The following is a 13,518-nucleotide window of genomic DNA, read 5'->3' as shown; positions in this document are numbered from 1 at the left end:
CGACTAAGTGCTGTAAATAGTGGTGAAAGTCTTTGTAGAGAGTACATTTTATCTAGGCCTCAATGAAGTCATAAAAACTTGCCAGAGAGAATGGGAAGGGTATTCGAGGCAAAGGAGTAGTATAGGCATGAAAGTATGAAAACAAGTGATACGAGTATTTGAAGGCCTACATGCCATGCCAGAGAACTTGAGGACTATAAAGATCAATTAACCTAGATATGACGTCATTAATTTGCTTTTTATGGTTAAAATAAATATACTCTCTTGATATACAGCTGGTTATGACTGAAGGTAATATTTAGTGTAACTATGTGTGAGGGAAAAAAAGGTCATGGTGCCCACCCACAGATCAATCATTGAACCCCCCAAAATTTTATGACCTAGTATCATGTTTTCCTTTCTCACTCTCTTAAGTTTCCTTAGAGTCCCTCTTAAGTTCCAGAATAAGAAACTCATGCCTACTCATGAAAAATTCACAAATAATTATATCCATATTCCAGAGGCCCTACTGTCCCCCTGACTCTGCTGAGAATCAAATATAGAGTAAGCAGTTCCTAATTCCTTCACACTCCTTGAACAAAATATTTTCCGGACAGTTATCCAATCCAGTCAATTAATTTCAGTTTTTTGCACTGATCTGAAATAAAAGGATTATGAGTACATAAAAATCAATCTGTAGCTATGAGATTTGTAGAGAGCCAATATCTATCTGCTTTCCCACTTGCAAAAAGTCTTGATTTAGGATGTTTTTCACTAAAAAAACATGGAATCTGAACACACACTGTCTGGGTATGAATCTTCATTATCCCACTGACTACATACTTACCTGTCTGTGCCTCAGTCTCCTCATCTATAAAATGAAAATAAAAATAACAATTCTGTAGGGTTGTTCTGAAGATTAAATGAATTAATACTTGCAAAGCACTTGGAATGTGTCAGTGCCTGACACAAAATAAGTGCTATAAAATTATTAGTTTCTTTTTTTTTAAGATTTATTTATTTATTTGAGAGAGAGAGAGAGAGCAGGAATGGGGGAGGGACAGAGGGAGAGGGAGAAACAGACTCCCCACTGAGCCAAGAGCCTACACAGAGCTCTATCCCAGGACCCTGAGATCAGGACCTGAGCCAAAGGTAGACGCTTAACCTACTGAGCCACCCAGGCACCCTAAATTGTTAGTTTCTACCCATTTTGTCCCAATTGGTTTTCTCTTTATATTTCTCCTTATTTCTTTAAAGGCATTTCATCCCCACTCTCAGGCTCAACTTGAAAATGATAAAGTTTTTCCTTATTACATCAAGACCAAATGTTATTGTTGGATCCCTCTTTAGGTAGATGTCTCTTGACTACATTAAAACTTGTACTTCTGCAACTTTCTGAAATGTTGAGCTGGCTGTTGTGATGACTGTATTCAGAAATAGCACAGAGATAAACAGTGCCAGGATTTGAACCCAACCTATCTGCTGGGGAGCTCACAAGAGCTGTGAAATCCAGACCATAACCACGTCCTAAGAGGTGAAGAAATTTTTTCCTTACTCCCCCTGAGGAGCCCAGGCATTTCTCCCACTAAAAAGGTGCAGAAAAATGGCATTTTGTAGCTGGCTCCAGAAATGTTACAGCTGAAAATAAAATTTTAATCCTGTGGCTAAAAAATGCAATTTGTATTATATTCTACAACATGCTTTCATTACAGAGGCAATGTTTAAATTAAACCAATACAAATCAATAATTATTCACTAATTACATGTCAGCTATACTTCAATTAAGAATAAAAAATTTAATAATTATTCATGAAGGACATAATAATAACAACTCACATTTATACATTTTATTTTTTGCCAAAATATTTCAGGAATACTATCTTGTATGTTCCTCATGAAAACCTAATAAAATAGGTATTATCCTCATTTATAAATAAGAAGTTGAGACTCAAAGAGTCCAACTTACCTAAAGTCACATGGCTAATAGTGGAGCCGCCTTTCAACAAAGGCCATCTGACTTCAAGTACAGTGCTTTTTATTCTATGACTTGGTGCTGAGCACTGTGAAGAAAGCACAAAAGTGAAAATGAGAAAAATCCTTTTGCAGCACCTCTTGCAGTATGTAATATTTATTCAAAATATTTAGTAAGCTGGCACTATTTGTTCCTGCCAACAAACTTTAAAATCTAAAGGAAACAAGTGATTTCCCATCAAAATATGTTTCCAAAATTGACTCAGTGATATGTAGAACACATAAATATCTAAGAATTTTTAAAAATACATACTAAAGCTTTACCATTTAAAGTGGCACCAGATTCGAAGATTTGCCGTTAAGTTGTCTCTAAATTCATTGAAAAATCATTCCCATGTATCCTATTTTAGGGTATGTAGAGGCAGGGAAAAGACGTTTCCCTAATCCATTCTATCATAATACTAATGCCAAAAACTAATAAAGGTATTCCAATAAGGAAAACTAGAACAATTATAATTAATAAAAATTAAAATCTGAGATTAGATATTAACAAATCAAATCTAGCAATGTGTTGAAATAGTTATTCTGTAACTAAGTAAAGTTTATTCCAGAAAAGCAAGATTTCCCAATTTTAGGAAATGTATTAGTATTATTTATTACATTAAAAATTAAAAGAGAAAAATAAGTGATTACATAAATACACACCCCAAAATTGAGATATTAAATTGGATATTCCTGAGCAAAAAAACAACTAAAAGATGAGAGTAGTTTCCAAACATGACAAAATATTAAATAAATCAATAAATATTGGGAGAAAGGACAAAAATAATTATTTGCAGAGAATTTGGCACATGCCTGGAAAATACAAAAGTCTCAACTAAAAAGTTATTGGTCTTAATTAGAGAATTTAGTAATGTGGCTAGAAGTAAGATAAATATATAAAAATTATTAACATTTTCGTATTAGCACTGATCAGTTCAAAAAGAAGACATTGGTGAGGAGGGAGCTTACAGCCTATTCAAAATAGTGACAAAAACCTAAAAATATATTCAACAAGAAAGTCATCAAGCCTACTGAAAATATGGAATAATGAAGAAACACATTATAACTCTCAGATTGAAAATGAAAAGTCTATCATTCTCAAGCCAATGTATAAATTTAATGTAATGTCAATTAGAATCCCAAAATATGATTTTGTTTTTGGTATGATGATTCGGTAGAAGTTGGAACTAGATAAAATAATTCTCAAAATCACCCAGAATAAATGTATAACAATTTCCTAAGAAAATTATGAAAAAAACAATAATGAAGGGGTTAACCTCCTAGATATTAAAATCTACCATACGGCTTATGTAAACAAATAATTATGGTAGTAAAACAGCACAGGAAAATAGGTCAGTAGAACAGATTACAGAACAAATTAAAGTATATTCAAAAATTTAACATTTAGGGCGCCTGGGTGGCTCAGTTGGTTAAGCGACTGCCTTCGGCTCAGGTCATGATCCTGGAGTCCCGGGATCGAGTCCCGCATCGGGCTCTCTGCTCGGCAGGGAGACTGCTTCTCCCTCTGACCCTCCTCCCTCTCATGCTCTCTGTCTCTCATTCTCTCTGTCTCAGGTAAATAAATAAAATCTTTAAAAAAAAAAATTTAACATTTAATAAAAATAGCACTTCAATTCAGTGGGAAAAGATGTATTCTTTAATAAAAATTAAAGTTGGGACAAGTGGCTATCCAAGTAGAAGGAAATAATGTTAAATTCTAAAATAAATTTCAGACATAAGAAAGTAAACAAGAAAAAGTATGTAAACATATTTTAAATAGTAAAACATTTTTATAATCTTGAGATATAGATCATCCTAAACAAGAAAAAAAACTCAGAAGCCATAAAGGGGAAAAACATATTATTGACCACATGAAAATCAGAATTTTCTCTATAGAAAATGAGACCATAAACAATGTAAAAACAGAGTAAAAGAGAGAGGAAAAAGGGTCAATATTCTAATATAGTCAATCCATTTCTGGGGCATTAGATGAATAGAAAGAGAAACAATCATTTCTCATTTTATGTTTTTTTAAGTGTTTAAATTACATGATTTTCATTTTTGAGGTTATTTGGTAGTTTTCAGAAAAAAAGAAGAATTGCATTGGAGGTAGAAAACAGATTATGACAGATTAAGAAATCAAAGGGAATTGGGAAAATAGAAGAAAGTGGTGACAGGAAAGAATGGGATAGTGAAAGTGAGGGAAGTTATTTCTTAAGTTGTGGACATTTCTACATCTAGAGGAGAAAGAACTAGTAGAAAAGAGAAATTAAAGATGCAAAAGGGAGAAGGAATGAGACTCAGGACAGAAGGTAAAGAATTACCTTAAAATAAGGGAGATACCTCTTCCTACAACAGGACAGGATCTGCCCCCCAGGCAACTTTTAAGGGAGACAGGAAGAGAATGGAGAGAATGCCTTTCTGATGATGGTCTCTATTTTCTCTTGGAAGAGGAAAAGACTTTGAACACATTGCTGGCTAAGAATGAAAAGAACGAAAGGGGATAGAATTCCTAAAGAAAGTAGTACATTTTAAAATAGCTGTTGCGGGGGAAAAGAAAACAAGCTGACCAAGGACAAGTCAGAAGGTTTCTGAACATTATGGAATGCCTTGTTGGAGTTTGCATTAATGCCAATCTGATTGGCCATACAGTTTTCTCCAGCTGTATTCCTAAAACAGAGAGCAGAATACAGACACTGGAAGAAGGGTTCACCTAGAGTGAGAGATTGATTGATGGGATGGAATATGCAAGGAGTAAAAGGAATTGAGGACATTATTATGATTATCAGTGAAATCCAGGCTTGGTGGGAAATGAAATAAAGACAGAAGCCCAGATAAAGCAAACTCTGTCATAAACAGAGAGCATCTTCCGAGGAATCCAAGGAACATGCTCTGAAAAATGCTAGTCTAGAAGAATAGAGGCACATAGAAGAGATGAGGTTTCAAAGAGTCAAAAACATGACAGAAAGAGTAAGAAAGTTCTGAAGGGAAGTTGGGTATAGGTGTGGTTTAGACTTCGGTGCATTGTCAGCAAAGGAAGGTAGTTAGGCGTTTGAGGGTTTTTTAATGCTACCACCACACACTAGATACCCTTCTCTGCCTTAATTTCTCCACTAAAGATATTAAGATGCTATTTTTTCCCTCCTTGCATTTTTTTAGTTAAGGGTAGTTTGAGATTTTTTTTAACCTGTAAAAAAAATTTTAAGCCACTTAAGCTTGAGATGTGGTGAGATAATTTACCCAGAAGGCTTTCCAACCATTAGTTTTCATCATTAGGGAGCTAATAGGATTTTATTTGTTGTGGTTTTGCTTTTTTGAAATATGGTTAACTAAGTGGGGCCTGTACTGGTTAATTTTATGTGTCACTGGACTTGGCTAAAGGATACCCAGATAGCTCATAATCAATTATTTCTTGAAGTGTCTGAGGGTATTTCCAGAAGAGGTTAGCATTTGAATGGGTAGACTGAGTAAAGAAGATGCCCTTACCAATCTGAGCGGGCATCTCCCAACCCCCTGAGGGCCTGAATAGAACAAAAGGTAGAGGAAGGATGAATTTGCTCTCTACGTGAGCTGAGACATGCATCTTTTCCTTCCCTCAGACATTGGTGCTCCTGGTTCTTGGGTCTTTGGACTCAGACTAAATCATACTTCCAGCTTTTCTGTTCTCCAGCCTTAAGATAGCTTCTCAACCTTCATAATTGTGTGAGCCAGTTCCTAAAATAAGTCTCCTTTTAAATATACATATATCCTATTGGTTTTGTTTCTCTGGAGAACCCTGACTAATACATTAAGTAATAGCTCTAATACTGAACTAAGTGTGATAAGAAATATAAAGAAATAAATGCCATATTATCATCCTCAAGGAATTTAGAGTTGAGTTGGTAGGGCCAAAGGAACAAGAAATGATTAGTAAGTGGTTAGATTAGTCAGAGAAAGCTCCTGAAAGGCAACTAAGGAATCTTATTCCTTGATTCATTTCATTTATTCACTCACTCTACAACACTTCCTGAATTTCAAACGGCAGCTGATGATTATGCTAGTAAGGAATGTCCATTCTTATCAGAATGGACAATTTTAACAGAGCTTTACTTATGCAAAAGCCACCTAATCTACCCTTTGCATTTGGATTGGCAGTTTTTGTTTTTCTCTATTTTTAAGAATTTTCACTTCCACAGACTTTTTTTAAAGATTTTATTTATTTATTTGACAGAGAGAGAGAGAGCGAAAGAGGGAACACAAGCAGGGGGAGTGGGAGAGGGAGACGCAGGCTCTCCGCTGAGCAGGGAGCCTGATGAGGGACTCCATCCCAGGACCCTAGGATCATGACCTGAGCTGAAGGCAGACACTTAATGACTGAACCACCCAGGAGCCACTCACTTCCACAGACTTAAAGATAGTTGTGGAATGTGGTTTTCCTTTGCAAAAAAAAATCCAGTGCCAACACTGTTCCCTCAGACCAGCAATTCCCAGGCTTTGAAATTTTAGTTTAGTGGTGACCATTATGTTTGTTTTCATCATGAGAAAATCTAAGTCATTTTGGGCACAGGCTCAAGGTTACATGATGAGGGCATGGACCCCATCCCTGAACTCACTAGCAAACTTGAACCATAATTAATGAGCTGTGGTTGAGCATGGAGATAAGATAGGGCTAAAGTCACACCTATCCTATACAGATACCTTACCAAATAGACTTCAACTTTGGACAATGACCCCCATTTCCTCCTTTCTCAATCTGGAATTATATGCAGCTAATTTTTTTCTTTTCTTGCTTAAAGTATTATCCTGCATGATCATGGGCACCAGGATTGCCAGAGTTGCCCATATTCTCCATGGCTAAATCCACAGGTCTGTTCTCTGTCCTCATTTTACTTGAATCATCTGAACAGGTGACACAGTTGATCAATCCCTCCTCCTTGAAACACCTTCTTTACTTGATCTTTTTGGGGCACCACATTCTCTCCATTTTTCTGCTACCTCCCTGGCTGTTCCTTTCCATTGTCCCTGCTGGTTCTTCTTCATCTTCCCAATACCCTAATATTTGGAGGTTAAACCAAGCTCACGATCATTCCTCCACACCTGTTGTGATCCCATTTCCCCACCTCAAGAAATGCAACTTTATCCTTCCAGTTGCTCACACTAAAAACTTGGAGTCATCGTTGATTCCTCTTTCCTCTCATATACCACATCCTATTTGTCAGGAAATTCTGTCAGCTCTGTCTTTGAAGTATATCTGAATGTGAACCCTCTCACCACATCCCCAACTCCCCCCCACCCCACGCCAGCCATGACTCTTTCCTGGAAGCTACCAGTAGCTTCTTCCTTTGTACCTTTAAAATGTACCCATAACATAGTAGAGTGAGTCTTTAAAATATGTCATCTCATGTCACCTCTTTGCTCAAAATTCTCTAATAGCCCCCATCTCACTTAGAGTAAAAGACAGTCCTATAATGACTTACAAGGTCTTCCATGACCTGACACCTAAAGCGTTTTTGATTTCATGTTCTTCTACTCTTTCTCTAATGCCTCTCTAGTCACAGATCTGCTTTCTGTTTCCCTGACATTCAAGGAATTCTCCTGACTTGGGACTTTTGTACCAACTATTCCCTCTGTTTGCAATGCTCTCCCTCCTTGGAACTACATGGCTCACTCCCACACAGCCCTCAGGTCTTTGCTCAAACATCATCTAATCAGAGAAAGCTTCCCCAACCAACTTATAATTGCAAATAAAAACAACAACAACAAAAAGAACCCCATCCCAGCACTCTCTTCCCTTTTCCTATTTAATTTTTTCCCATAGCACATACCATCTCATTCAATATACTATTTATTTTACTTGTTTACTGTTGCTTTCCCTCCCATCCACAAGATGTAGATTCTTTGTAAGCAGGGAATTTTTGTTGTGTGTTTCCTACATTGCTATATGCCTAGTGCCCAGAACAGTGTCTGGCACATGGTAGGCACTTAATATTTTGAATGAATGGTCACATCTTACTCCAAAACCATGTGATAAAACAAATCCCAAGTAAAGCTCAAACACGAGGCTCTGAAGAAGTTGTGTCCATGACCACTTATCTGCTTACAACACCCCAAAGAACAAGAAAGTGTATTGTTTTGCTTTATTTTATTTCAGTTCTCTTATACAGCATGTCCTTGTATCCCAAGATAGCTGTCCCTTCCCATTTACTTTACTCTGTTCTCCCTCCATCATGTGCTTTCTTCACCACAGTAAAATCTATTCCTTTCTAAAGAGAAAAACTAACTTACTAAAATGTGAATAAATCTTAGGATTGTCCTGCACATCAGAGATAACTATAAAACAATGAGAGTGAAGAAGAATTTTTCCATTATAAAAAACAAATTATTTGAAAAGCCATGGAGGCATATTTTCTCCTGTTCTTGACCTTGACCAAACTGGGTTGGTTATTAATAATAATATCATCACATTTGGGTAATTCAAAAGGGAAGACTGAGTTAGGGTAGAACAGAATGGGGCCTATAGTTGAATTGAAGGTGTCAGTTGGCCATATTAGTTGTTAATCTAGGATCATGAAATGCTACAAATAACATTTAAATATCTGGTATGTTCTGCTGTTGGTAAAAGTTCTCAGTTATATCCTTGTCACTCTGCATGTCAAATGTCAAAACTACCAAAATAGCCAGGATGCATCTGTGATGTCTAAGCTTAATGCATTCTAATAGGCTGGTTTCTATTGGTCACACACACGTCAATTTCTGTTATAGTTGATGCACATGATCACTCACAGTACCCTGATGTAGCTTAGTTCACTGACCATGATTTATATGACTTATGGTTTCTGTCTAGTTGACTCATCCATTCTATCCCAGTCCTTGAATTATCTGAGCCTTCCTCTAGTTTCGCCTGCATTTCATCTCCCAATCCAAGACTTTCCTGTTCATTTTTTTAACCCATTGAGGAAACATGAGCCAGTTAATATAACTACATATCACCCCAACCACCACACTCTTGCTCCAGAATTCTGTCTGGGGCAATCTCAGCATCTCCAGCCTTTCTTCAGAGTTAGATCTCCTGAAAGTCTTGTTCTTCTCACTGTTTTCAACACCTATGGTTCCATCACTGCTTATAAGAGCAGACAATATAAAATGAGGTTCAAAACAGTTTTTCCTTACACTTGATTTTCATAAACACCTCCTCTGGCCTTCTTGTCTCACCTAAGGGAGAAAGGGAACAGTTAAGAAATACCTGCAAAGGTCACAGCCCAGGTACACAAGCCCAAGAAAAGACTGGGGTTTAGTAATAAGATGATAGAATTTAGATTTAATTTAATTCAATTTAAATATAGACATTTTACCCCCACTACTGCCACCCAAAGGACTCACTATAATAACAGTGACCCACAGCTAAAGAATTACCAGACACAGAATCTTTCTAAGAAGGAATACTTAGGGAAGCCTGAAGTTAATAGTGGAGACAAAAGCACCTCTGGCACCTAGAGTTATAGCAAACATTAAACACAATCCAACTGACACTATTTGCTTCCCTGGTTCTCAGACCTTTGGGTTTAGACCTGACTATACCATCAGCTTTCTGGGGCCTCCAGATTGCAGATGGCAGATCACTGACCTCTCAGCTTCCATAATCACATGAGCTAATCCCTAATAATAAATCTCTTCCTCTATATCTAGATAGATAGATAGATAGATAGATAGATAGATAGATAGATAGATAATAGATAGATAGATCTTATTGGTTCTATTTTTCTGGAGAACCTGACTAATACAGAGTCTCATACTTTTGAGTGACAGTCATATTAAGGACAGTCTATAGTCCAGTGTAGGCCAGGATATACCATAGATTCTCTAAATTAGGAGGAGGAAATAGAAATTTATTCTTAGTCCAAATGAATTTCAAGGGCCCTTGAAAGTTCTTCTAGTCTATTTCTTGATTTCTCTACCTCTTGATATGTCTAAATATCCATCATTGTTAAACAAAAGGTGATTAGGTATCAACTTGCTAAGCATAAATTGAAATTATACCATTCTAAGGAATTACAACTAGAGAAAGGAGCCCAGCTGCCTAAGATGAAGCACTGCCATATTTTTGGAAATTCAAATATAAGGATATCTTCTGCTTTCTTGAGGTGTTTCCTCCCTCTAACCTGTTTGGAGGTGATGGCCTCCAAAGGCTAAGGCTTAGGGAGATGAAACAAAGAGAACTACCAAAATAAAGCCTTTTCCCCCTAGGGAGACTTGATTTAATAAAATTATTATCTCTAATGCTTTGGGAGTGAAAAAAAGTTCTGACTTTCCTTAACTGGTTCTCCCCCATGCTCAATTTATTCATAGAAAGAATTTCCTTTCTGAGCATTAAAACATAACACATAGATATTCCAAAATTTTGTAGAAATATAAACAAATCTAAGATAAAAATAAATGGTCATGCATTTTTTTCAGTAAACATATATTGAGTACCTCCTATGTGCCTGACACAATGAAGAGATAAAAAAAGACAAGAGGCATTGCCCTGAATGTTGCATAGTCAAGGAGAGATGCAACATGTAAATATGTAGCATTTCACTCAAAGCCTAATGAGGAAAATAGATACATTCCAGGTATTTCAGCAAAAAAAAAAATTAAAATGGAGAATTGGTTACACAAGTGATGGAAACATTGATAAAACAAAGAGAGCTGGTGAAGCAACCCAGAGATTAACCAAAACAGGAAACTACTACCATATCCAGAGGTAGAAGGCTACTGGGGTGCCTGGATGGCTCAGTCCAGCTCCACGCTGGGCATGGAGCCTGCTTAATATTCTCTCCGTCTCCCTCTCTCTCTTTCCCCAGCTCTCTCTCTCTCTCTCCCTCTCTTAAAAAAAGGGGGAGCTAGAGAAGGAGGTATTAACAGAAAAGATGTAGCCCCTGTTGAAAACTGGAAAAACACTCTCAGAAACGGAGAAAGGGAGAGACAGAGAGGGAGAGACCCAGTTCTCCCTTCCTCTGCCCCCCATTTTCCTTCCAAACTCTCTCATAAGACAAACTCATTTAAAAAGGATTAGCAAGGGAGCCAGAGAAATGGAGTTTGCAGAAGAAGGGTGAGGAATGGACCTGAGAAATAGAAAATGATTGGTATATGAAGCAATGGTCCTTTAAGTGAGTCTATTCTGTATTCTTACTTTGGCATACCAAAGCAAGCTTCCAGGAGAACTTATATTTGCAAGACAACTCCATAGCCACATGTACCTCCTGAAGACCAGATTGCCCCCATCCAAATTTTATGCCTCTTCTATATATCCCATCAGCTTATGTATACTCAATTTGCCCTGTTGACAAAGCCTGACACGTGTTCATTAGTGATTTTTGTGATGTGAATATTTTGTCTCTCATGTATATTGTAAACCTCTCTCACACCATATAGTGTTTCCTTCTGCAACCTGAATCCATCCCGTACACTCCCACTCTGCCTAGATTCCTAGGTAGTGTAGACAACCTATGTATTTAGAAATAGTTTAAGTATGCATTTCAAGAGTTTAAGGTAATGCTTCATGAAAAAAAATTCTGTGGCCAAGTAAGTTAGGGAAAACCATATATTGTTTTCCTTTTAGAGAATTGTGATAAAGGTTGATTAATTTAAAGACTCAGAGAAGTCCTCCAAGTTTTCCCAAATTAATTGAATGCAGAAAACTTTTGTTCTTATAATGCCTATTAATACCCCATGAATACACTTTGATAAACACTGATTCAGATCATGTCACCACAATGTCAGTCTTAGCATCAGTAGCATTTATTGTTCAAGGCATTGTGTGAGGTACTGCTGGAGATATTGAATTGTAAGATACAATCTATTCCCACAGATGATTATAATAAAGCTGAGCCTGAACATATAAATAAAGAGATAAATAATAATTTAAGGCAACATGGCATAAGTATCAAATGGGTGGTCCAAACAAAGACTGCAGCAAGGGTGAATAGGGGGCAGGATTGTTGTAATCTAAGTGGTTGAGGAAGGTTCTAGAAGAATTTGAGACTTGAATTAATCCTTGGGAGAAAACACACACACATACACATACATAGGGGCAAAAATATGGGTGGCATATTTGGGGAAAACAGGAAGACCAGTTAAACTTGTTCAAGTAGGTAGGGTCAAAGTGTAACATACCTTGCTTCAATTTTCTATAAGGATCTGGATCCTTAATATACAGGCCAAGAGAACTATTGGAGGTCCTTGAGGGAAAAGGGAACATCTCAAATAAGTGTGTTTATAGAAAGTGTGGTCCCCTCAGCAATTAGAACAAAAGTGTTCAAAAAAGGCTTTTGGGTTGATCTTAGTCTAGGCTCCCCCCAAAGCAGAGTCTAGGACAAGGTCTAGTACAGGTACTTTATTTTGAGCTGTGATCCCAAGGAGCCAGAGAGGGAAACTGGGAAGAGTACAAGAGGGAAGAGGGGAAGCCAATCAATCAAGTTCCTCACCACTGTGGGTAACTGAGGCTTGATCCCCCTGAAACCCTCTAAGAAAACTATGAAGAATGCATCTCAGAATTGTTCACCCAAGAAATGAAAGACAGGAATATTTATCTACCAATTTCCATCCCCCATGAATCAAGGTTGCCCTCACATCTGCATATATGCTCCAGAATGCCCAAGTGTGTTTCTGCAGGCAACCCACTTAATGTAGGCAGAGAAACTCTGTGTTTGGGAGTAAGAAATAAATGTGAGGCTAAGATATGGTGCTGTCGAGTTACACCTGCATGCAGCTCATGACCCCTGGCAATGGTTGGAATAAAAAGAAGGATCTGAGAGGATGTCTACATGAGAGGTGTCTGATATAACCTCCAAAGGAAGATCAATCTAATCCAACACTGTATTTCCAGGTTCCTACCTGATTCCTTTCTCTTCAGTCCTTTGCACCCTGGTCCTTACACATATGATCAACTCCAGGGTTTTTAGAATTATTCTTTTTACCTCCTTCCATTTTCCCCATCATTAAAAAAATGAAAACAAAATAGCTAAATTTGGGGCACTTGGGTGGCTCAGTCGGTTAAGCATCTGCCTTTGGCTCAGGTCACGATCCCAGGGTCCTGGGTTTGAGTCCCGCATTGAGCTCCCTACTGGGTGGGGACCCTGCTTCTCCCTCTCCCTCTGTCCCTCCCTGCCCCTCATGCTCTCTCTCTCACTCACTCTTGCTCTATCTCAAATAAATAAAATCTTTTTTAAAAATAGCCAAATTATAAAGAATAATTTTATGTCAACTTATTTTTACAAAAAATCACTTTTCAGATTTGTTTAATACAGTACATTTGTTGGCAAAAGGATCACCAGAAGTTCCCAGACGAGATATGCATGCTCTATAGACAAAAACTATCTTCCATAAAAATGTTTTCAATACAATTTTATACTTCTAGAACAGTTCTGCATCTGTATTCCGAACAAACTAAAGTCACTGCCTTGCTCATCACCCTAAACCAGGTCTGCTTTAGCAGAAGCCATACTTGGAGATATGGTTCTTCAGAACTGCCACAAACCAGCAATATCCATCATCCATTCATTCAAC

The 13,518-nt window shown here is 37.4% G+C and overlaps 1 long non-coding RNA gene across 1 annotated transcript in view; it reads right to left on the bottom strand.

Moving 5' to 3' along the window:
• Positions 1–1,989: 1,989 nt before the first annotated feature.
• The window catches only part of LOC118004676, a 150,149-nt gene continuing 138,620 nt past the window's right edge, over positions 1,990–13,518 (bottom strand). The window contains exon 3 of the long non-coding RNA XR_004677668.1: positions 1,990–2,039. This is a non-coding gene — a long non-coding RNA (uncharacterized LOC118004676). The remainder of the gene's footprint in view (positions 2,040–13,518) is intronic.

The sequence above is a fragment of the Mirounga leonina genome, unplaced genomic scaffold, assembly GCF_011800145.1.
Source record: "Mirounga leonina isolate KUSES-001 unplaced genomic scaffold, KU_Mleo_1.0 Mir_93, whole genome shotgun sequence".
Taxonomy (NCBI): Eukaryota; Metazoa; Chordata; class Mammalia; order Carnivora; family Phocidae; genus Mirounga; species Mirounga leonina.
Note: the sequence above shows the minus strand (reverse complement) of the source record. Positions and strands in the feature narration are given on the sequence as shown.